The sequence below is a fragment of the Erythrolamprus reginae genome, unplaced genomic scaffold, assembly GCF_031021105.1.
Source record: "Erythrolamprus reginae isolate rEryReg1 unplaced genomic scaffold, rEryReg1.hap1 H_9, whole genome shotgun sequence".
Taxonomy (NCBI): domain Eukaryota; kingdom Metazoa; phylum Chordata; class Lepidosauria; order Squamata; family Dipsadidae; genus Erythrolamprus; species Erythrolamprus reginae.
The window spans coordinates 952259-974499 of NW_027248537.1; positions in this window are offsets into that span (position 1 = coordinate 952259).

Sequence of the window (22241 nt, forward strand, 5' to 3'; positions counted from 1 at the left end):
AAGATAATTGGAGGAACATATTTTCAGAATATTTTAAGATGTAAAATAGTATTGGCTTTATTATATTCATGGCCATGGACACAGTGTGCCTGAAACATACCCAATGACAACAGTCCTCCCTGAATATAATAACTAGATATATATAAAAGAATTGTGTAATTAAACAGCATTCTTACTCTCAATAAATCACCAGCATTAGCTGTCAATCAGAAATGGCAGCTACTTCTATTTTTGGAGGTAGTGAATGATTTTAATTTTAAAAAAGTAGGTCATGAAACAGTGGTAATAAGTTGCACTGATATTCTGCCTTGACTTCACAAGTCCAAACTCCACTGAAATACAATGACTTGCTCTTAAGTGTTCTTAGGTTCACAAATTTATTAAGTAAGGGTGCTGCCATCTGACCTGAATTTATTGTACATCAGGGCATCTTTGCCTGCCTGCTTATAATAAATGTTTAAAATAAGATCAGTATTAATACAACAGCATTCATTTAAAATTATTGAAGAAAAGAAACTATTATGAAGCCTTGCACTAGCTCAGGGGTCTCCAACCTTGGCAACTTTAAGACTTATGGACTTCAACTCAAGTTGAAGTCCACAAGTCTTAAAGTTGCCAGGGTTGGAGACCCCTGCACTAGCTCTCACCACAGTGCCAAAATGTCTCATTTCCAACAACATAGCCATTCTCATTGATAAAAAAAAACAAAAATTAATACAAGCAAGGAAAATAATTTAAATATATTTTATGCAGGACTTACCTCAACAGGAGGTCGCCAAATTCTTTAATGTCGTTTGCTGTAGTTTATACTTCTTTCTGCTCCTCTAAGTGATATTATCAAATAGAAAAACTTTCTATTCTTTTTGTGGATTGGCTTTTGAAAAAGAAAAGAAAACCCCCTTTCAGTTCTAAGCATTCAGATAATTATTGTAAGCATCCCCCCCCCCCCCAAGGTTTGTGGCACTTGCAAACTGCCCAGCCCCTATCTGCCCTTTTGAGAAGATAGACATTCTTGGATTACCTACCAAGAAATGGTCACAGCCTCTTTGAAAGCACACAAACCAGCTACTGGAGGTTTTCTCTCCGTACAGCTGGCATTTTAAGCCTTTCTCTGCTGCAGATTTATATACGAGGTGCTATCACTGGATTTGGGATCAAATGAAGGCTAGTAAGATATCACATGATATTGTTACATGCTGTCATTCCAAATCTGCTTTCATGTTCATTGGTGCAAATCATGTTTACTTTAATTGAATATACATGGATTTTGCGTTTTTAAAATGGCTTGAATATTTGTGTTAGTTTTAAAGATAACATTACTGGAATAGAACCATTAATGTCATAATAATGGTTTCAGCACAGCTCAAGTAAACTGAATGCATACAAATATTTGTATGATGTGCATTCAGTACACAAAGTGTAAGACAAATGTGGGAGTTAAATAATGTGTGGAACTAAGTATATTATACTACAGTTTTTTGCTAATCGTACTGCAGTCTTCCTTGGATCCGCAGACAGAGAACTTAAACATCAGGTGATAATTAGGAAAACTGCTGATCCCCATTTTTTGTGCAGAGACAGATTGAAAAACAGACCCGCTGCATAGCATGATGGCAAAATTAGCAGGATGATTCAGGCTTCTTCTGTGAGCCTCCCATGGATAAAACAAAATATGGTGCCTCTTCTAACATGTGACTGAAGCAAAGGCTACGCTCAACACTTCAGAGAAGTGTAATGTATTACTAGCTTATGCAGCAGTATAGAACAATAGATGACTTCTATATGTTGGACAGGTATAGTTTGAATAGAGTCATTGGGATTTAATTTTATTGGAGAAATACACACAGAGCTATTGTATTTCATAATTTGGGCCTGCAAGCTCCGATTATCATGTCAAGTATACGATACACAAACACTTCATAAACTCACCAGAGTGCCTCCACTTTGAGTTCTGGATCATAAAAGGTATTCTAGACAAATTGCTGTTCTCTCTGTGAGAAATTTACCCACATACACACCCCTTGATGCTAGTTGATAATCATCTGTAACAATACTCTGATTTTCAAGTTACAATGCTGTTAAAATGGATATACATCAAACACCTGCCTGTGAGCATGAAAGATCTCAATAGGGCCCAATGAATAACTTATATGTCATCAAAAGACTTTCCATTTAAGGGTTCGTAATTCTGCAGGTAACCTTCTGTGAGTGACTGAATGTGACTGTTGCATTAGGTTTAAATGAGTAAATAAATGCAAGTGGGACTTACTGTATGCTAGAAGGGAGTTTTGCAACCAAGACAGCCTTGTACAAATGTGTTTGCACTGAAAAAGAAATATTAAAATTACTTGGTCTCTGGTTGCTGTAAAGGTCATCCAAGCTGGATGTTCTGTTTATATTGTACAGAATTTCATATGAAATAATTACAGTTCATGAAATGTCTTCCCTTAACGTTACTGATTTATAACAGCACATTTGTGACATGGTTTTTATTGTGTCAGTGTACCATATTGTAAATGATGATAACTTGTCATGCTTAGTAAAATAACTTAAAAAAAGGACAGGGATTTTTGTAAGTCTATATTTGAAAGTCCCTTCATATGGTAATACTGTGTTCATGTTGTTTATGTAGTGTTGTGTGAAATATCCATTTTGGATTGTGTTACTTTTTAAAATATTAAATAACATTTGGTTATATGTTGTGTTTTCAAGCCTTTTTTATTTTATTTTGCAAATTCCAGTGCTGTAAGGAAAATGTGCATACAATTATGTTCTGTGTTTTCAACTCATTTTATCATGTGAATGTTATACTTTTTTGTGTGTTAGAATTTTTGTAGAAAAAAATGAAGCCTTATGCCACCTAATAATTTATTTATTTTGCTAAATGCTGTCTCTTTCCAACTAGCCGTTGCCTTCCTCTTTAGGAAGAGGAAATCAGCAAATTTTCCCATCTTGATTCCTTAATAGTGGGCTTGAAACTTGGTTCGGCCATTGAGGTATGAATTCTCCTTACACTATTATCTTAAAACTTGTTTATAATAATTGAAATATCATTTTCCCAGATCTTTCAGAAAACATCTTATATATTGAAATATCAGTTTGAAAATAAGAAGTCTTTAATTAGTAAAGAAAGGCTTTCTTTTTTTATATACCTACTTATTTTCCAAGGGGCTCACTTGAGGCAACTAAACATCATTTTACTGTGGCAACAATCCTTTTAGTGAGGTTGAGAGTTGGTAGCTGGTCAAGCATCAAGAAAGCTTCATGGTCATGTGGAATTTGAACCTAAGACTATATTTGAAATTGCCTAATACAAAACAGTTGAACTGTATAATTTAGAATCATCTGTTGGATTGCTATATTTGTTTGACAAGAATCACATATCTGACCCTTCACTGCAGGATTCTGGAAAGAGGTCTTTTTTCATACCTGATATATAATAGTTTATTATTAAAACTAGCATTTTTCTAAAAATTAAGCATTTAGTAAAAAGATAGGAATGCAAGAACTGAACCGTACAAAACAGTTTGAATTGCCCGGTTTCAAGTTTGAAACCACTGTTTTGACTTTAAAACAGCTGTTTTGTATTGGAAAAGGACTATTTGGATCATTATGGGATTGTTTTGAAACAAAACAGATGTTTCAGAACACTTTCTAAAATAATCGAAACGGCTGTGCTCAAATACAAGACAGGCTGTTTTTGAATTCAAAATAATATATTTGGAATTTACAGTGGTTAGAATTCAATCTGGTTTGCATGCCACTGTGCAGGACTATTTTGGGGTGAAATCATGTTGGCATCTGTGCTCATCTTTATGCCAAAATATTGCTTTAATTGTACATTTCTCTCAAGTGCTAAACTACCAAAAAAAATCACCAAACCCTAGATTTATTGTGTTCAACTCTGTTTCTTGGAAAGAAAGAGCAACCAGTGTTTTAGGGCACTGGTCCAAATTTAATTTGAGTGGGGCACACGAAGGTTATATATTGTAGGATAATCTCATGGACAAAAGTATTTCTTGCAGTTTGTGACTTTTAGGGTCTTTGGGGTCTAAATGGCATACATGACTAGCTTGAAAAATTACCAGCAAAGTTGCTGATTGACTCAAGGGAACTCATGTTCTACCGCCTCAAACATACCAGATGTTCTCTCCCAGGCTTCTAGCTTTATTTGTTTTTCACTCTACAATTCACTTCCTGAGACCTGAGCTCTCTCAAGCAGACAGCTGTGCTATCTCAATCCAGAAATTTTCTGCAAGGATATTGAAATGCATAAAACTGCTCCCTAAATGTCCAAATAGACTCCTTTGCACCTTTTATTCCGTGTTTATTTCTTCCAGTATTAATGCAAACCTACAGTATATATTCTATTGAGAAAAAAAGTTCCATTGAGTTCATTCAATGATTAGCCACGTAACTGGCTATAGGACACTTATTTCATCTTTTTGAAAGTTTTGCATTTCAGATTCTATGCTGGAAGAACATATTATTCACTAACGGGGAAAATTGATGGCATAGATAGGACTTACATGGTAAACAATAGCTCAAGGAATCAAACTTGTGTCAACATAGTAGAAAAGCAAGGCCTTACAGTCTGAATCTATTCTGGGGAATGATAGAAATTTGTCATACTGTATTTCAGATGAAAACGCTTTTTAAATTCTTAGTACTGATTAAAAACTCTGCAGCTTTTCTGCAGCTTTATTATGCACTCCAAGCATTCTGTCAGTGATCACTGGTGACATTGGCAGAAAGGGTGGTTTCAGGTATAGAGTTATACACTGAGAAGTTCTCATCCATGCTGCTTTTGGGCAGGACATGCTGACTCACAAGCAGACTGCTGTCATTTGAATGACATTAGAGGGGTTGGAGCATATCTAGAGCACTCACTGTAAGCAATCCAGATAATTATTGAATAAATTTCAATAAATCTCTCTCGGAGATATCTGAACCTAACCCATTGTCTGTTAAAATATATTTTTTTAAATCCTCTAATTCCTAATTTAAGCAGGTCATGGTAAGGACACTTGCCAAGGTGGAGCTTAGGTGACATGGGTGCCCAACAGCTGCCATTAAAACTGAGAAAGTTTAACAATTGTTTCTGCTCTGGCAAAGGAGCTCAGAAAAGGATGAGTGCCTGTCCATGAGAGAAAAACAAAAATGGAGAAGATTGTGTTAAAGAGTGGAAGGGGGCTCACATACAGTGTTTGGACAATGAATTTGTGAGCCTCGTGATGGAAGCCATCCATACCAGAAAGAAATGAAACAAACCAAACCTGATCTGAATCAACGACTTTATACACGATAGTATTTTCAAGGGGATTGTGGCAAAGGAGATGAATTGTAAAACATGAGTTCATAGAGTAACTACTGTATTTTGAATGCAAATCTGTACTGTATTAATCAGTTTTTGTGGCTCATTTGAGACTTGGAGATGGATTTTATCTCGAGAGCTTCATACTGTAACTAAAAAGAGAAGTGTGAGGCTGCCAGATCCCAAAGTACATTCCTTTCAGTGCATTTTAAAAGCTTCTGCCCCTGTTCAAAGGTGTCTATCAGCAAAATGCAATTTTACAAACCAGGTTGCAGGCACAGGAAAAGCTATAGCAAGAAGAATTTGAGTTCATTTCAAGTGACATAAATAAAACCATAGGTCCATAAGGTTGGAGGCAGAAAACATGAGGTAGAAGTCCTGATACTTCTAATTCTGGGTAGAGCAGAATTCTAGGCGGATTACTAGAGAATGAGAGAGACCCATAAAAAAGGCTCTTTTTATTACTTTCCTGTGTTGCACTTCAAATTTCAGGCATTTGATTTCTTCTTCAATTCACTCTCACTGTTTCTACATGATTTTTACTCCCAAAAAGCCATTTGTCCCAAGGGTCACATTTTTACAATCAGTGATGGGCTACCAAAATTTTTACTACCACACTGTGGGCGTGGCTTATGCATTTTGTTTCAATATCTTTCAGTGCAAATTGGGTGCTCTGCTGTGGAGCTCCAAATTTTGCTACCGGAACTGCGTTCCTGACCGTTCCCGTAGGAGCCCATTACTGCTTACAGTCGTGCTCCCATGTTTGGCCTGCTTGACATAATAAGTGTGGTGTGTGTGCGGGCAGCGACGTGGGGGGCCAGGGCATGTGCACAGGGGCCACACACAAAGACATTGCATTTTGGGGGTTCAGATGTGTGCGCACTTTGGGCACTCAGTCTGGAAAATGTTAGCCATTGCTGCTCTAGGATCATTGCCTGTAATTAGTGATGGGCGAACCCAACAGTGTTCGGATTCGGCAAGTTTGGACGAACTTCACGCAAAGTTTGGACGAACCCGAACGGTCTGTGGCATCAAAGGTCTGCCCCCGGAATCCCATAGTTTTTTATTTTTACAGATTTTTTTTTAAAAAAATTTTTTTACGAAAAAGGACATTGCAGCAGCACCGCAAGCAAAGGGAGGTCCTTTTTCGTAAATTTTTTTAAAAAAAATTTACATGAAAAGACCTCCCTTTTGAAGGAGTTGGGGAATCCCTCCCACGAAGAGATTCCAAGGGCAGAGCTTTGACGTCACGTATACCAGCAGGTTGCTAAGGATGCCAAGGTGATCACTTCCTGGAACGCCGAACCAAAGCATGAATTTTTTTAAAAATCGGGTTCGGGTTCGGCATGCTGAACACCACAAAACTCGGTACAGACCCGCATTGTGCAGGTTCGGTTCACCCAACACTACCTGTAATTATGAAAATGCTAATATGAGACATCCAGCAAAATGTTACAAAGTTATTCAGGAATCCATCATCCTGATAGGGCTTCCCCAGAATGCCCCATATGGTAAAGTCAGTTTTTTTGCCCCCCCCCAACAGTCTTCAGTCTATGGCCTTTGAACTTGTTATTAATTGGTACAGGGAGGGGGAAGTGCAGCAGGATAATAATGAAAGTAGGAAGGGCAGCGTTTTCAAAAGGGATTTGTGTTTTATTCTTGCTGAACAGGAAACCTTCCCTGCCTTCCAAAGCTAATAGCCATATGCAAGAAGCTTTTCACTCTAGCTACACTGAATATATGTCTGTTTAATATAAGCACATCTGGGAACACTTGAGCAAACCACTTCCCAAAAGATTGGAGGCTTTCAGTATGACTTGAAAGCACATTAAGGAATTTAAGAACTCTAGACAAAGAGAAAGACAGGGCAGATTGCGAAATTGCTCGAATGAAGGAGGGTCAGTAATTCTGCCATAGTAATTCTCCTTTTTGTTAGTTTCAGCTGCCAGGCCCCTTGGCAGTGGGGGTCGCGTGCGCTTGTGCTATTCGTCTTGCAGTTCCCTGAAACTGGGGGATAGCTGACTACTGTATCTGATTGATGGTTTGGCTTTCAAGTTTATTTCACTCTTCACTCAATTTTGGCTCTGGTTTTCATTTGCCTGTTGGGGAAGCGTTAGATAGCTGCAGTTTGGGGCAGAACAGGGAGGGAAGTTAGCAAATTAGCGTGGGCATATTATTTATTTATTTATTTATTCATTCATTCATTCATTCAATTTTTATGTCGCCCTTCTCTTTAAACTCTGAGCGGCTTACAACATGTTAGCAATAGCACTTTTTAACAGAGCTAGGTCCAGGTCCTCATTTTACCCACCTCGGAAGGATGGAAGGCTCAGTCAACCTTGAGCCGGTGATGAGATTTGAACCGCTGACCTACAGATCTACAGTCAGCTTCAGTGGCCTGCAGTACAGCACTCAACCTGCTGCGCCACCCCGGCTCATTGGATGGAAACAATTCATTTGTTTCAATTGAGGGCAAACAAAGCGAGTGACATTTGGTGACAGCAAAGAGTAGCAGGTAATGTTGGGGGAGGGGGACTAGCAACATGATCATCAGCAGAGTAGATTTTGTGACAAAGAAGTTTAAACTACAAACCAGGATCTGAGCATTTGGAAGAAAAATAGTGGGATAACATAGGCAGGAATCAAGGCAGGAAACTTATACCCATAATAATAATAATAATAATAATAATAATAATAATAATTATTATTATTATTATTATTATTATTATTATTATTATTATTAAAAATGGCAGAGATCAAGTAAAAAAGAGAAAAGGATGGCATACTGATTTAAGCAAAAAGAAAAAAATAAGACCCGGATAAAGTGTTCAAGTTCAGAATGTAACAATTCAATACCATAGGGAAAAACAGAAACAACTACAAAAAAGTGAAAAATATGTGAATGCAAAAATAGACTGTGAGGCAAAGAGTGTTGATAGCAGCATCTCTGTTGAAGGAAAGGAAGAGCTAACTGTTCAGAAAGTCCTTTTTTAGAGCATTCACAGCAACACATGAAGCATAAACAGAAGGAGGAAAAGCAGTATTCAGTTTTATATCCAAGAGTCAGGCTGAAGGAATATGATACAAATCTTGTACAGAGTTGATAATGTGAGTTAAAATTTGTCCATCTATTATAGGATTTTGCTCATCAGAATATTGCATGTAGTTCATTTAAGATGATATCCATAAGTTATAACAGGCTATTAAGCAACAACATTTGGCAAAATCTTCATGCATCCAGAAAGTCATTATCTAGAACAGTGATGGCAAACTTATGGCACAGGTGCCACAGGTGGCACATGGAGCCATAGCTGCTGGCACACGAGCCGTTGCCCTAGCTCAGCTCCAACCTGCATGTGTGTGCTGGTCAGCTGATTTTTGGCTTGCACAGAGGCTCTGGGATGGCATTTTTGGCTTCCAGAGAGCCTCCAAGTGATGGGGGAGGACGTTTTTACCCTCCCCCAGCTCCAGGGAAGCCTTTGGAGCCTGGGGAGTATGAAACACAAGTCTACTGGGCCTACCAGAAGTTGGGAAACAGGCCATTTCTGGTCTCCGGAGGGCCTCCGGGGGGGGGGGGGGAACTGTTTTTGCCCTCCCCAGGTATTGGATTATGGGTGTGGGCACTCGTGTGTGTGCAAGCTCTTTCAGCAACCAAGGAAAACAAGGTTCACCATCACTGATCAAGAATAAAGATCCTTGGTTATTATAGTTAGTAGAGCTGATGATCTAAGGTCAATCCATATAAAATGGCATTCCCATGTGAATAATAAATTCACAATTGTTTTATCGCCTAATTCAATAGAGGGGAAATTGAGGATTTTTTTCTATTTTTAATTTATTCAAAAAAAAATTTAAAATACAAATAAAAAACTTCAAAAAAACAAATGAAATTTAAAAATATTTAAAAATATGCTAAACAATATGAATAACTGCACAAAACATAGAAAGATATCAGTAAGATTGAGATAGTTAAGAGAGAATTGGGATTTCTCTCTTGTTTTTAATCAGGTTATTTTTTTCTTTGTTATGTTGTATGTATTTAATTTGTATTCACACTTGTAAATATAATGCATATGTTGGTTTTTTAAACAAAAAACATTTATTTTTAAAAATCCCATCAGAAGGAAAAATGAGAACAAATTCTGACCTGACCTTTTACTAATTTTGAGGCTAGTTCTTGTGACACTTTACAGTACCATACTTCTACCTGATTCCCAGAATTTAAAACAATTGTGAATTTATTATTCACATGGAAATGCCATTTTTATATGGATTGACCTTAGATCATCAGCTCTACTAACTATAATAACCAAGGACCTTTATACTAGATAATGTTCTGCCAGCATGTTTCAACCGCCCGTAATTACAGGGTAATTAGTCCAGGAAGACACACGCCACATGATAAAAGGAAAACCCAAAGGTTTTTATAAACAGAAAAACAGAAACAGCTCCCTTTTTAAATGTCAAAGGGATTTTCTGGTATACACAAGGCACATGTTAAATGCAGTCCAATTGCTCACCCAATAACTGGGAACTTGAGTCCAATTCTAAAGTCCAGAGTCCACACACAATCTTGAACAGCACAAAAACCACGATCTTGATGAAACAATGAATCAGATAAACTGCCATGAGGCTAAAATACCAGGTTGCACTTTTATCTGTAACACTAATTACAGCAACCCCACCCAACCTCAGGTGGCCTCATTTTCTCTTGTAATAATCCTTCAGTTGTTGTCTCCTATGCATCACTCTACGCATGCGTGGATGTGTCATTAAGTCTTGTTCAGAATCCAAGTATGATACAGATGATTGATCTCCTCCTGGCTGTCTGCCAAACTCCCCTCTTCCCTGTCACTCACGCTTCCTTGGTTAGAGGAGGCTTCATTGGCAGATTCCATCGGGAGAAAAACAGGCCTGCGACATGTGGATGTTTTCCCCACATCCACCTGCACATTCCTTGGGGCAGGAGCTGGGCCAGAGCTAACCACAACAGATAATGACTCTCTGGATACATCCAGATTTGCCAAATGTTGCTTCTCTTCTTGCAAGTTGTCCCCACCCCTAAAATTTGGCTTAGAACAGCTTTTCTTGCCAATCAAAAAGTAATATTCTTGCATTTATTGAAATTCATTCCTTATTCTCCTAACCTTATCTTTCCTGTTCCTCTCCTCACTTTTTTGTAATTGCTCCTTTTTCACCTTTCATATTAAATTTCTCATAGTCTTAAATTTAGATTATCGATTGCTTAGAGGGAAGATGTGGGGCTTTCTTTCTTTGACTACACATTTTAAAGCACAGTGGAAGAATTACTGCCTTTGCACCAATGTTTTGGATAGAAATCAAAAGGGGTGAAGATAATGGAGTTTCTTACAGTTTGTTTCTGTGTCCTCATTTTCTTTTTCCTTGAAATATTCTTCTCTTCTTCCTTCATTTTCAAACTTATACATCCTATTCCAGAATATCACAGCTAACACAAATCAAAAGTTTCTCTATTATAGTAAGCAATACTAGAAAAATACTAATAAATAAATATGAGAATATTCTGCTTATAATATTCTTCCATCAAGAAAAATACCAGTTCAGGATGAGTAACGCTCTGGGCATGGAAGAAGACACCCATAATAATATTTCTCTGGAAATTATCAACCAATTCAAAAAAGAAAACCAACAGATCTCATTTCCTCTTGCTTTATTTTACCAGGAAATCCGATCTTCATCCTTTGTCAGTTTCACATTACCAATAAAACGACCACAGTAGTCTTTGACTTATTTTTTCTGCCTATATTAACAGCCTGGGTTGAACTCTTGCTTCGCCCTCACTCCCAGGCATTGTTACTTCAAAAAGTGAGCAAACTGGAAATTAAATATTTAACACTATGTAATATATGCTGCAAAATGTTCCTGGACCTCCTCCAAGTGTTAAACTAGTTTTATTTGCTATTTTCCTTGTTTTTGAGTGCCAAAATAATTGTCAACGGTTTTTGTTAAAAAGTTTTTAAGATACAGAAAACATTGAGAGCTCATTCCAGAGAAGCAGCAACCCACACAATGCCCTGGATCCATATTTTTGTTACTCTGTCAGTCTTTGGGCTTCTCTAATGTCCACAATATCCTTTAAAACAGGGGTGGGCAACTATGGCCCTTTTACAACTTGTGGTTGAAAACATTCTGAGATTGCTTCCCATTCAATAGTCAAACATTATTATTTACCCATATTGAATGTTGCTGTTATGCCTTTGTTGCATTTGATGAAAGAACTGCATCCACATGGCAAAAAAAATCCACCCATAATTGTTACTTCTTTCTTGCCTTTTAATTCCTATTTAGCAAGAGTGTCTGCAGGATGCAGCCAAAACAAATCCAAACAGTGACCATCCATCTTTATTTGCAGATCTTTGGTGTTGCCATGACTTATTTGACCATCTGCTACTTAATATTATTTTGCCACAGTTCAATTTACCCTGTTCTAGTTTTCCAATTTGAAAAGAGGTGGGGGTGGGGTGCTTTTCAGTGCTTGTGTATGCATAGCATGCTATCCCTATTTTATAAGTGCAATCAAACATGAATACCCTCAGATCCACATGTAAACTCATGCCTCATGCTTTTCTCAACTATAGGTTTCAATACATATATGGCAAACTGCATTTGAGCACATGTTCATCACATGGGTTGGAATTTAGAGTATATTAGTGGGGGCTCAGGCCTTATCTAAAGTATACTGATTGGCTATAAGGGGCTAGACTGGGCTAAAAGTAGCAAAACCCAGATAGAATTGTTTCTTCCCTAGCAATCAACTGAATATTCCCACTGTAGCTTAGAACTCTGGGTGTAAGTCAAAAACACTTCTATATCTCTTTCTATGCCAAGAGGTGTTATGACCTGCATTAGAGTCTACAGAAAGTGATGGTCCCAGTTTTACTTTAGGGGGCATGGAAGAACACACAGGAACTTTCCTTTCTAACACCATGGGTATAGATGATATACTTGAGCTACTGGTAAAAAACCTCCAAATCACCATTTAAGTAACTGGTATTATGTAGAATACATCCTACAGTTCTTTCCCAAATGCTGCTTTTAATTAATTTTAGCTAGCAAGACAAAGAAAAGAGCTGTTTTATCAGACTATTTACATGGGAAATATGTATTTTCAATTTTAAGCCGTTTGCATTCTTAATCATCAGTTTTGAACATTGGGAACTGTAGAACAGCATCTGGATTCAATCAAATAATTATCTTCTTAGTTGAGATTATCAGACATGGCAGAAGATACCATGTTTTTTTCTTTTTTTTAGTATTGGTTTATTAAAATACAGTCGTAGACCAAACATAAGTTTAAAAAATCCTTATGTTGTATCCATCTTTGGCCTTTTGGCTAAGATTGGATGAGATATGGAGATGTTTTATTGGTTCTGGTGCCTTCAAGTCTGTCTTGAATCCTGACAACACTAGGAACAAAACTATGCAGGTTTTTTTGCAATGTTTTTTATATTATTTGCCTTTGCATTTTTCTTAGGACAGAGTGTTCAATCCCAAATCACCCAGTTGCTTTCTATGCCTAAGTCAAGGCTAGAACTCAGGACATCTGCATTCTAACCTTAGTTTCTTACTGATCATTACACCAAATTGCCTCTCACTATACTTATGATAAAATATACCTATGGAAATTACAAATTTGAAAATGGATTAGAATCAAATTATCTACTGGTATCTTTTTTATAATACAAGAAACTGAAAATTGCTGGATAAAAAATTTGGATCTCTTTTTATTGGTTTTATTAGTTTCTACAAAAGTTCTGAAACAGATCATCAAAATATTTTAAAATAATAAGCCGGTAGGATTTGACATTCCCATTACCTTTCCTTAATCTAGTCATGACAGTGCTTTATAGTTTAACAATACTGTCTTCTTTTCCATATTCATTTACAAATAATACGGTTTAAAAAGGAAAAGAATATGAGTCAACATACATTGTGTTCTAAACCCCTCATTATTTCCTGGTTTTGCTATAAATTGGTAGAAAAGGTGAGTTTAGATTAGATTTCAATTTTCCAATATATTTAGAAATACGTTCTAACTTCAACTAGGCAAATATAGAAGTTGAACAATTTCCAGATTGCTTCTATCAAAATGTGTACAGTGGTGCCTCTACTTAAGAACACCTCTACTTAAGAACTTTTCTAAATAAGAACCGGGTGTTCAATAATTTTTTGCCTCTACTTAAGAACCATTTTCTACTTAAGAACCCAAGCCCGGAAAAATTTCCCCAGAAATTTGAGAGTGGCATGAAGACCCAGCCAGTTTCTGCCATTCCTCCTTTAATCCCAGCCATCTGGGCTGCTTAAGGAGGCTTTGGCAGTGAACGAAGCATTTTCCTTTCTCTGGGCTCTTGGACAGGGAATAGACCTCTGCCAGCACCCAGAGAAAAGAAACGCTCACTTCACTCAGGGTAGCTGAGGAGTCACCACAGCGAAGGAAAGGCGCCGGCTACAAAGCGAGTGAGCAAGAAGAGAGGGGAGCCCTTCAGCATGGGAAGGAAGAGGCAGTAGGTAGCAGCAGCAGTAGCCAGTGTATGGGAGGCAGCCTCGCGCCGGGTGTATTGTAGGCACGTGCGCCTCGTCGCTTCAGAGTCCCTCTTTTTTTAAAAAGCCTTAAAGTTTTGGATTTTTTTGATTCCCCTCACCTTCCTTCGGCAGCAACTGTCCTCATCTTCTTCCTTCTCCTCCTCCCACCCAAATTCTGAGCTTTTATTTTTCTCCTAATGGGTTTGCATGCATTATTTGCTTTTACATTGATTCCTATGGGAAAAATTGCTTCTACTTAACGTTTCTACTTAAGAACCTAGTCATGGAACAAATTAAGTTCTTAAAGTAGAGGTACCACTGTATTTATATTTAACTTTATACGTAGAAGTATAGTCCTATAAATCCAGAAGAGGGAGCTCTGAGTTAGATAATAAAGGAAGATAGTGCTACTGTAATCATAGCTAAGATATAAGTTAAGTTTTTGCCTGTGTTATTTAGTGTTGTTATTATTCTCTCTTTCTTATACGCAAAAGAAAAATCCAACACCTATAAGAGAAATATTGCACAAAAGGAGAGGCTTTTAAGCCTTTGAGAAGTAAAGCAGGAGTCATGTCCCCATTTCAGGAAGTTAGTATTCAATAAAGTATTAGCCCTGCAGAAAGTGCTTCCTGTAAGTCAGTGTTTCCCAACCTTTTTTGAGCCGCGGCACATTATTCATATTTTCAAAATCCTGGGGAACATTGAAAGGGGGGGGCGGAGCGGGGGGCGGGGGGGGGCTAAAGAAAAGTTTGGACAAAAAAACCCTCTCTTCCTCCCTTTCGCTCTATTTCTCCCTCTTTCTCTCTTTTCCTTCCTTCCCTTCTTTCTTTCTCTCTCTCCATCCCTCTTTCTTTCTTTCTCTTTTTTGATCTCTTTCTCTCTCCCTCCTTCCCTTCCTCTATGTCTTTCTCTCTCTCCCTTGCTCTCTCTCTCTCTGTCTCTCTTGCTATCTCTTTCTTGCTTTTTTCTCTCTCTCTTGCTCTCTCTTTCACTGTCTTGCTATATGTCTCTTTCTTTCTCTTTGCCTCTCTTGCTATCTCTCTTTCTTTCTCTTTCTCTCTTTCTCTCTCTCTGTCTCTCTTGCTATGTCACTCTTTCTTTCTCCTTCTCTCTCTCTGCCTCTCTTGCTAAGTCTCTCTTTTTCTCTTGCTATGTCTCTCTTTTTTTTCTCTCTGCCTCTCTTGCTATGTCTCTCTTTCTCTCTCTCTTTCTCTCTCTCTCTTTCTCTGCTTCTCTTGCTGTCTCTCTTTCTTGCTCTGTCTCTCTTTCTCTGCCTCTCTTATATGTCTCTCTTTCTCTCTCTCTCTCAGCTGACTGCAAGCGGGAGCCCTGACGGCGGCAGCTGGACGTGGTGCTGGACACCGTATATGCCAGGCCCGCAGCGCCAGCATGTACGATGTCCAGCAGCACGTCCAACTGCCACCGTCAGGGCTCCCGCTTGCAGTCAGCTGAGAGAGAGAGAGAGAGCGCTCCCTCTCGCCGCCGCCATCTCCCCGCGACTGCCGGCGGCCGCTGCAGCCATCCCCCCCGCTCCTACCGCCAGTGCCCTCCCGCTGGGCCACAAAGGACACTTGCCGCCGACGCCAGAGAAGTTCCAGCTGGGCGGGGCGCTGCCGGTACTTCCGTCCTGGGGCTACCGCTCGCAGCTGTCGGCTCTCCTGCTGGGCTCCAAAGAAGGAAGGCGGGAAAAAGGCGCGAAGAATGGAGCTCTCCTTCTTCCTGCCTTCCTTCTTTGGAGCCCAGCAGGAGAGCCGAAAACCGCGGCATCGAACAGGAGCCGAGGGACAGCTGCGAGCGGGAGTCCCAGGACGGAAGTACCGGCAGCGCCCCGCCCAGCTGGAACTTCACGGCACACCTAGCCCTGTCTCGCGGCACACCAGTGTGCCGCGGCACACCGGTTGGGAAACGCTGCTGTAAGTCACGATGACTTCAGGTGGTCATCTTAGTGATGGATCTGTTTCTAATTGTGAAGCCTGTCAATCAAGTACTGTATCCTGATTGTATACAACCAGAGCTGGGCTGCTAAGGTGGAACGGTGATGTGGGCTCGTCCCCGTGGCTCTGAGTGCTAGCGGAGTCCAGCACAATCCTGCTACTGCATCTGGGCAGGTAGGGAAATCACGAATGGACCTGCAGGCAGCAAAATCATGCACAGACATACAGGTGTCCGAGTGCGATTTCGCTACCTGCCCAGGTGCAGTAGCAGGATTGCACTGGACTCCGCTAGCACTCAGAGCCACGGGGACGAGCACACATCACTGTTCCACCTTAGCAGCCCACCTCTGTATACAACCAAGTATGCTGTTTATGTTTTTACATCTCATAACCAACTATCTAGATCTGAGTCAATAATAAAATCAGTCAATGGCATAAACATTGAGTTTCTGTTAAGAGCTGGCATATAGTCAGGGATTCCATTAAACAACCTGATGGCTGAATTTGCATCAGCCACAGCTGCTGCTACTTAGCTGGGACTAAGAAGAAATGTATATCAACATACATGTAAAGGATAATATAATGATTGAAGCATTAGGTTACAATAGCTAGGAAAAGGCATTGTTGCATTAAACTGGTGATATATGCTCCTGATCATGGAAGTAATTGGGACTTTGACAGTATCTCCAGCTAATGCACCTGATCTTTCTGAATTGGAAATAGTGAAATACAATTCATTTACTCATCTGCCTGAAGGAGACCTATCACAGGAAAGAGGGCATCAGTTTATTCTCCACAGCACCTGAGATCAGGAAAAAGCAATGGGTAGAAACTTATCAGAGAGAGATTCCAACAGGGAAATAGGGAGGAATTTCCTACCAGTGAGAAAAATTAATCAACGGAATAGCTTGCCTCCTAGACCACCTTCTGCCGCATGAATCCCAGCGACTGGTTAGGTCCCACAGAATTGGCCTGCTCCGGGTCCCGTCCATTAAACAATGTCATCTGGCGGAACCCAGGTGAAGAGCCTTCTCTGTGGCAGCCCCGACCCTCTGGAACCAGCTCCCCCCTGAGGTTAGGATTGACCCCACCCTCCTTGCTTTTCGCAAACTCCTTAAAACCCACCTCTGCCGTCAGGCATGGGGGAATTGAGATATTTTCCCCCAGGCCTATATAGTTTTCTGTATGGTATGCTTGTGTTGTATGTTATTTTAAATAATGGATTTTTAGATTTTAAATATTAGATTTGTTTTCTGTATATTGTTTTATTATTGTTGTGAGCCGCCCCGAGTCTGCGGAGAGGGGCAGCATACAAATCTAATAAGTAAGTAAGTAAGTAAGTAAGTAAGTAAGTAAGTAAGTAAGTAAGTAAGTAAGTAAGGAAGGAAGGAAGGAAGGAAGGAAGGAAATAAATAAATAAACAAACAAACAAACAAACAAACAAATAAATAAATAAATAATAAACTTATCAGTACTCCATTGATAGAGATTTTCAAGAAAAAATGGACAATAATTTGTCCAGGATAACTGAGCAGGGGATGGACTAGAAAGCCTCCAAGACTCCCAGCTCCATGATTCTATGAGTTTTTTCAGAACACCTGGAATACAGGAGAAATGCCAGAGACCGGAAAAGAGGTGATATGATTCCAAACTTCAAAAAGATAAAACCACCATCAAATGGATTTGCTATTGGCTGTTTAACTGCACTCACTGTTCATACCTCAATGGAACTACATCTATATAGGGAGAAGCAAGCAGTGGAGTACTTCAAGGTTTTGGCTTTGGCCCAATGCTCCTCAACATTTTCATAAATGACCTAGATGACGGTTTGAAGGGATGGATGACCAAGTTGGAGAAAATTACTAACACTTTGAAAGATAGACTCAAAACAGGTGACATTTTGGCTCTGTCCAACATGACGAAGTTCAATGGTGTGAAAAGAAAGTTTCTGCATGTAGACAGACAGACAAATGCACAAGTACAGGATAGTACTTGGTTCAACATTAGACCCTAATGGACCCATTGAAGTCTAAGCCAGCAGTGTGCTGCAGCTGCCAGAAAGTTAATGCATTCTAGGTTGTATGAATAGAGGGAAAGCGTCAAGATCACAAGTAGTAGTAATAGTGCTCTATTCTGCACTAGTGAGACCACACTTGGAATACAGTTTCCAGTTCTGGTCACCAAAGATGTTAAAGTTCTAGAAAGAGTGCAGAAAAGAGTTACAGATGAGAAGAGATTTGTAGACTAAATCATATGATGTACAGCTATGAGAACTAGGTATGTAGCTTAAATTAGAAAAGGCTTAGGGTAGACCTGAAGGTAGCAATAAAGGAGAAAATTTGTAAAAAAATATATTGCATTTTTCCTCATCACACTAGGATATAAATGATACATTTTTTGTTATTTGTTTTTGTTTGGTATCATTATTGTTGTTTTTGCTTGTTTGTTTGTATTTTTGTACTTTGTAAATGTATGCGTGTTTATTTTCAGTTACTATGTTTTTTAAAGAATTCAAATAAAAATTATTTTTTTAAAAAAGGATAATATTTGTAGTTTAGGGATAAAATGTTTCCTTGCAGATGTTTCATTACCCAAACTAGGTATCATTAATATGATGTTACCTAGTTTTGATAATGAAACATCTACAAGAAAATAACCAAGCTCAGAGAGTAACAAGGACCCCTCAAAGGGTCTTCATGAGGAAGAGAGATCCTCATGAGAGATTATTTTTCTTAGCACCTGAGAGCAGCACAAGAAGCAATAAGTGGAAGCTTAGAAGAGCCCTATGATTCCATGATTGTCCATCTTGTTAGAATTCTGTCTCAATTTATTGGCCCACATCCACTAATTCACTGCACCTAGATATTGAATTAGAATATGTCCAAGCCCTCCTGGTGCAGACGAGTGCAGATGAGGAATATTGCTGCTATCAAGATTGCATTAACACTGAACACTAAATGCTCTATGAGAACTTCCATTAGCTGCATGTGCACCCCTCTTTAATTGCTATAAATTGTGCAGCCTATAAATATAATAGGTTAGTCACATAATAAATGATAGACAGATGTTAAAGAGTCCTGGGGACAAAACAATGCTCTAAAGAACTATGTAGCATAAACGCCTGGATCCAGAGGCACAGCCACCCATTATTACTAAGAATGTGCCCAAACATAGAAGAAAAAGCACTCTGACATAATGTCTCTAATCTCAGCTCACACTGGCATTTTATCAATAAGAATACCATCATGGTACAATGACAGCTGACCAAATCCCCTGGAACCAGATAAGCTTTCTGAAGAATGGGCAAATCCCTTCCCATCTTTTGAGCACTTATTCTTTGTATGAGTCATCGTGAAGATTTGTAATTTTGTTCTCAAAATGTCTTGCACATCTGTCATAGCAACTCTCAAGTGTTTTCTGGAGGAAATGACCGTAGGTTCTTAGCCTGCATAAAGAGGAAGGCTGCTTTAGAGCCTTCATTGGCACTTAGTAAGCATGACTGAATATACTGTACTATGTTATGTCTAATCAGCTTCAAAATGAGTCTTACCCCATTTGCACTCTAGCTTTTTTCATTATCTGGAACCCCCACAGAAAAAGAATGGAGAAACCCTGAGGTCATAGTGCTAAAGAAAGGGAATACAGTGTTCCCTCAATTTTTGCGGGTTCGAACTTTGCGAAAAGTCTATATCACAGTTTTTCAAAAATATGAATTAAAAAATACTTCATGGTTTTTTACCCTATATCACGTTTTTTCCTGCCCAATGACGTCATATGTCATCGCCAAACTTTCGTCCGCCTTTAATAATTTTTTTTTAAATAAACTTTAATAAATAAACATGGTGAGTAATAATCTAAATGGTTGCTAAGGGAATGGGAAATTGCAATTTAGGGGTTTAAAGTGTTAAGGGAAGGCTTGTGATACTGTTCATAGCCAAAAATAGTGTATTTATTTCCGCATCTCTACTTCGCGGAAATTCGACTTTCGCGGGCGGTCTTGGAACGCATCCCCTTTGAAAATTGAGGGAACACTGTACTGTCAAAGGACCAGCCTCCACATCCATAAAAGGGATTACTATAATCACTGACTCTGACATCTGTAAAATATCCCAATACCTTCAAAAATTCACCAGCTTCCATAAATTTCAGGCAGCAAAATCCTTCATCTCTGCAAGAATAGGCATGATAATGGGAGGGAACCTGGAGATCGTCTAGTCCAACCCTCTGTTCAAGCAGGAAATTCCATACCATTTCAGACAAGTGACTGTCCAATCTTTTCTTAAAAACCTCCAGTATTGTAGCAAGCTTGAGAAATGAAACCAAACCATTGTGAAGTTTGATCATAACAATGAGTTAATACTAACTGCCCTGATAGCCCTAACTATCCATCCCACTCAGCTTAAAGCAAAAACTAAAATGAAGTTTGACTATTCATTAGCCTGATTATAACTGGAAAGAGATTCATATATGTCATAAAGGGCATGAATTTCCAAGCAGGCCCTACTCAGCATAAATTCCCAAAATTAGCTTCTTGGAATTACAGAGTTACATCACACTGGATACCACTTTTACCACTTAATTATAGAGGAAACTTAGTGATAAGGTAGTGGTACACTAGTTGTATCTCTATTCTGTAGATTCAACAACTAGTAAAAACCCACTTGAAGTTTTTTGATAAATGGGATGATATTCCTACAGACCACAAAAGGGTCTTTATAGCTTGTCCTCACTACCAAGAAACCAAGTCAGCTGTTTTGGGTCAAATTCATACCAAGCAGCTCATCTATCTGGAATTCTAAAGCACTTACCAAGTCATTTTTTTTCCATTCATAGTCAAGTCATAAATCAGTACTGTAAAATTTCATAGTGATCTGGCCTAGAATTTAATAGCAACTTTGCAATAGCTTTCCTGGCTTAAATTTTATATTGTAAAGGTAACTGAAATTCTATGTTCAAATTTTGGGATAATTTAAGGCAACTCTATAGATTTGGTCTTGATTGCAAGACTTCTATATGTTAATAAAATTTAGAAATAAATTGGAAACTCCTTTACTACTAAAAAAACCACATGTAGTTAATGATTATTCAGTGAGCCAAAATACGATATTTAACATTGGTTTAAGGACAGCTATGTTACAAAACCTCTGATCTCAAAAAGCATTTGACACAATGTTTATTCTCTGGAATCAGGCTACTGATTGAGTGCAATAATTTTCACCTAGTTTGCTGTTTGTTGAAAAAATCATTCTGTCAGCCTTCTGTCTCTCGCCTGTGTTTTACACTTTTGCACTTGGGTTGAACATGAATAAAATTAAGCTAATTAAAAATCATAAAAGAAAAATTTAGAACACATCAGTTGAAACGTGTTGGGATAGTTCATGAACATACTGTAGTGTGTTGATTTTCTGTGCACGATTCGTTACATAATGCTGAATAATCTTATATTATATAAATACACACTTTGCCATGTTCACCTAAATTTGGATATATTTAGATGTATTTTTTAAGGTTTAGGGTTTGTTTATTTAAAGTTAGAATACACACTCTTATAGGATCATTTTGCGTAAAGAAATTAACAAGTAGAATGGAATTAGCTAAAGAAATGCTGTAATTTATACAAGCTGAAAATATTCATATGTAGCAGACATATTCCTGTAAAGGTTGTCTCTAAATGTCCAACAAAGATGGATTAATTAAAATAATTATTTGATTTAATAATATCATTCATACTAATCCAATGAAAGAAAAAACATCAAATTTAAATTTTTGCCTGGAAAATTATTTCTCTTTGAGAAAGTTACATAAATTTGTGGCCTATTTTAATCGTGAAGCTGTACAAACTCACTGAACACTTTATTATCAGGATAAACACTGTTGACATTTTCTTTTTTCCCCAAGGATTTCAGTTCTGTGTCTTCCTATAGTTATGAGTACATAATGTAACTACAATTTATCTTTAGATCATATGCCAGAATTATTTTTTTATTAAAAAAATAGAATTTTGACAGATTGCTGCAACTTCTGGGTGTTATCTGTGTTTGAACTGAACATCTACAATCAGTGGTGAAAAGTTCATAGAAAATGGCTGTCAAGGCTGACCTGTAATGTACCTCTACTTCAATAGTGGGTCCTAAAACCCATTACTAGTGTTTCATGCACGTGCTGGTGTGCGCAATGCTTATGCACATGAGCAGAAATGTCCCGGGTGGATGGGTGGAGACTCCTGTCATTGCTGCTACCAGTTTGTAGAACCAGGCTGAACCAGAAGCAACCCATCACTGCTCTACTTGCAACTTGACAACAGAAACAAAGGGAGGGAGAGAAGAATGCTTGGAATTTATTGGGAGGGAGGTGAAGAATTTATGTGAGCCTGAGAAGATCCTGATACTTTAAGGTTGTGTGATTGGAACATTCCGAAGGAGCAGAACGTT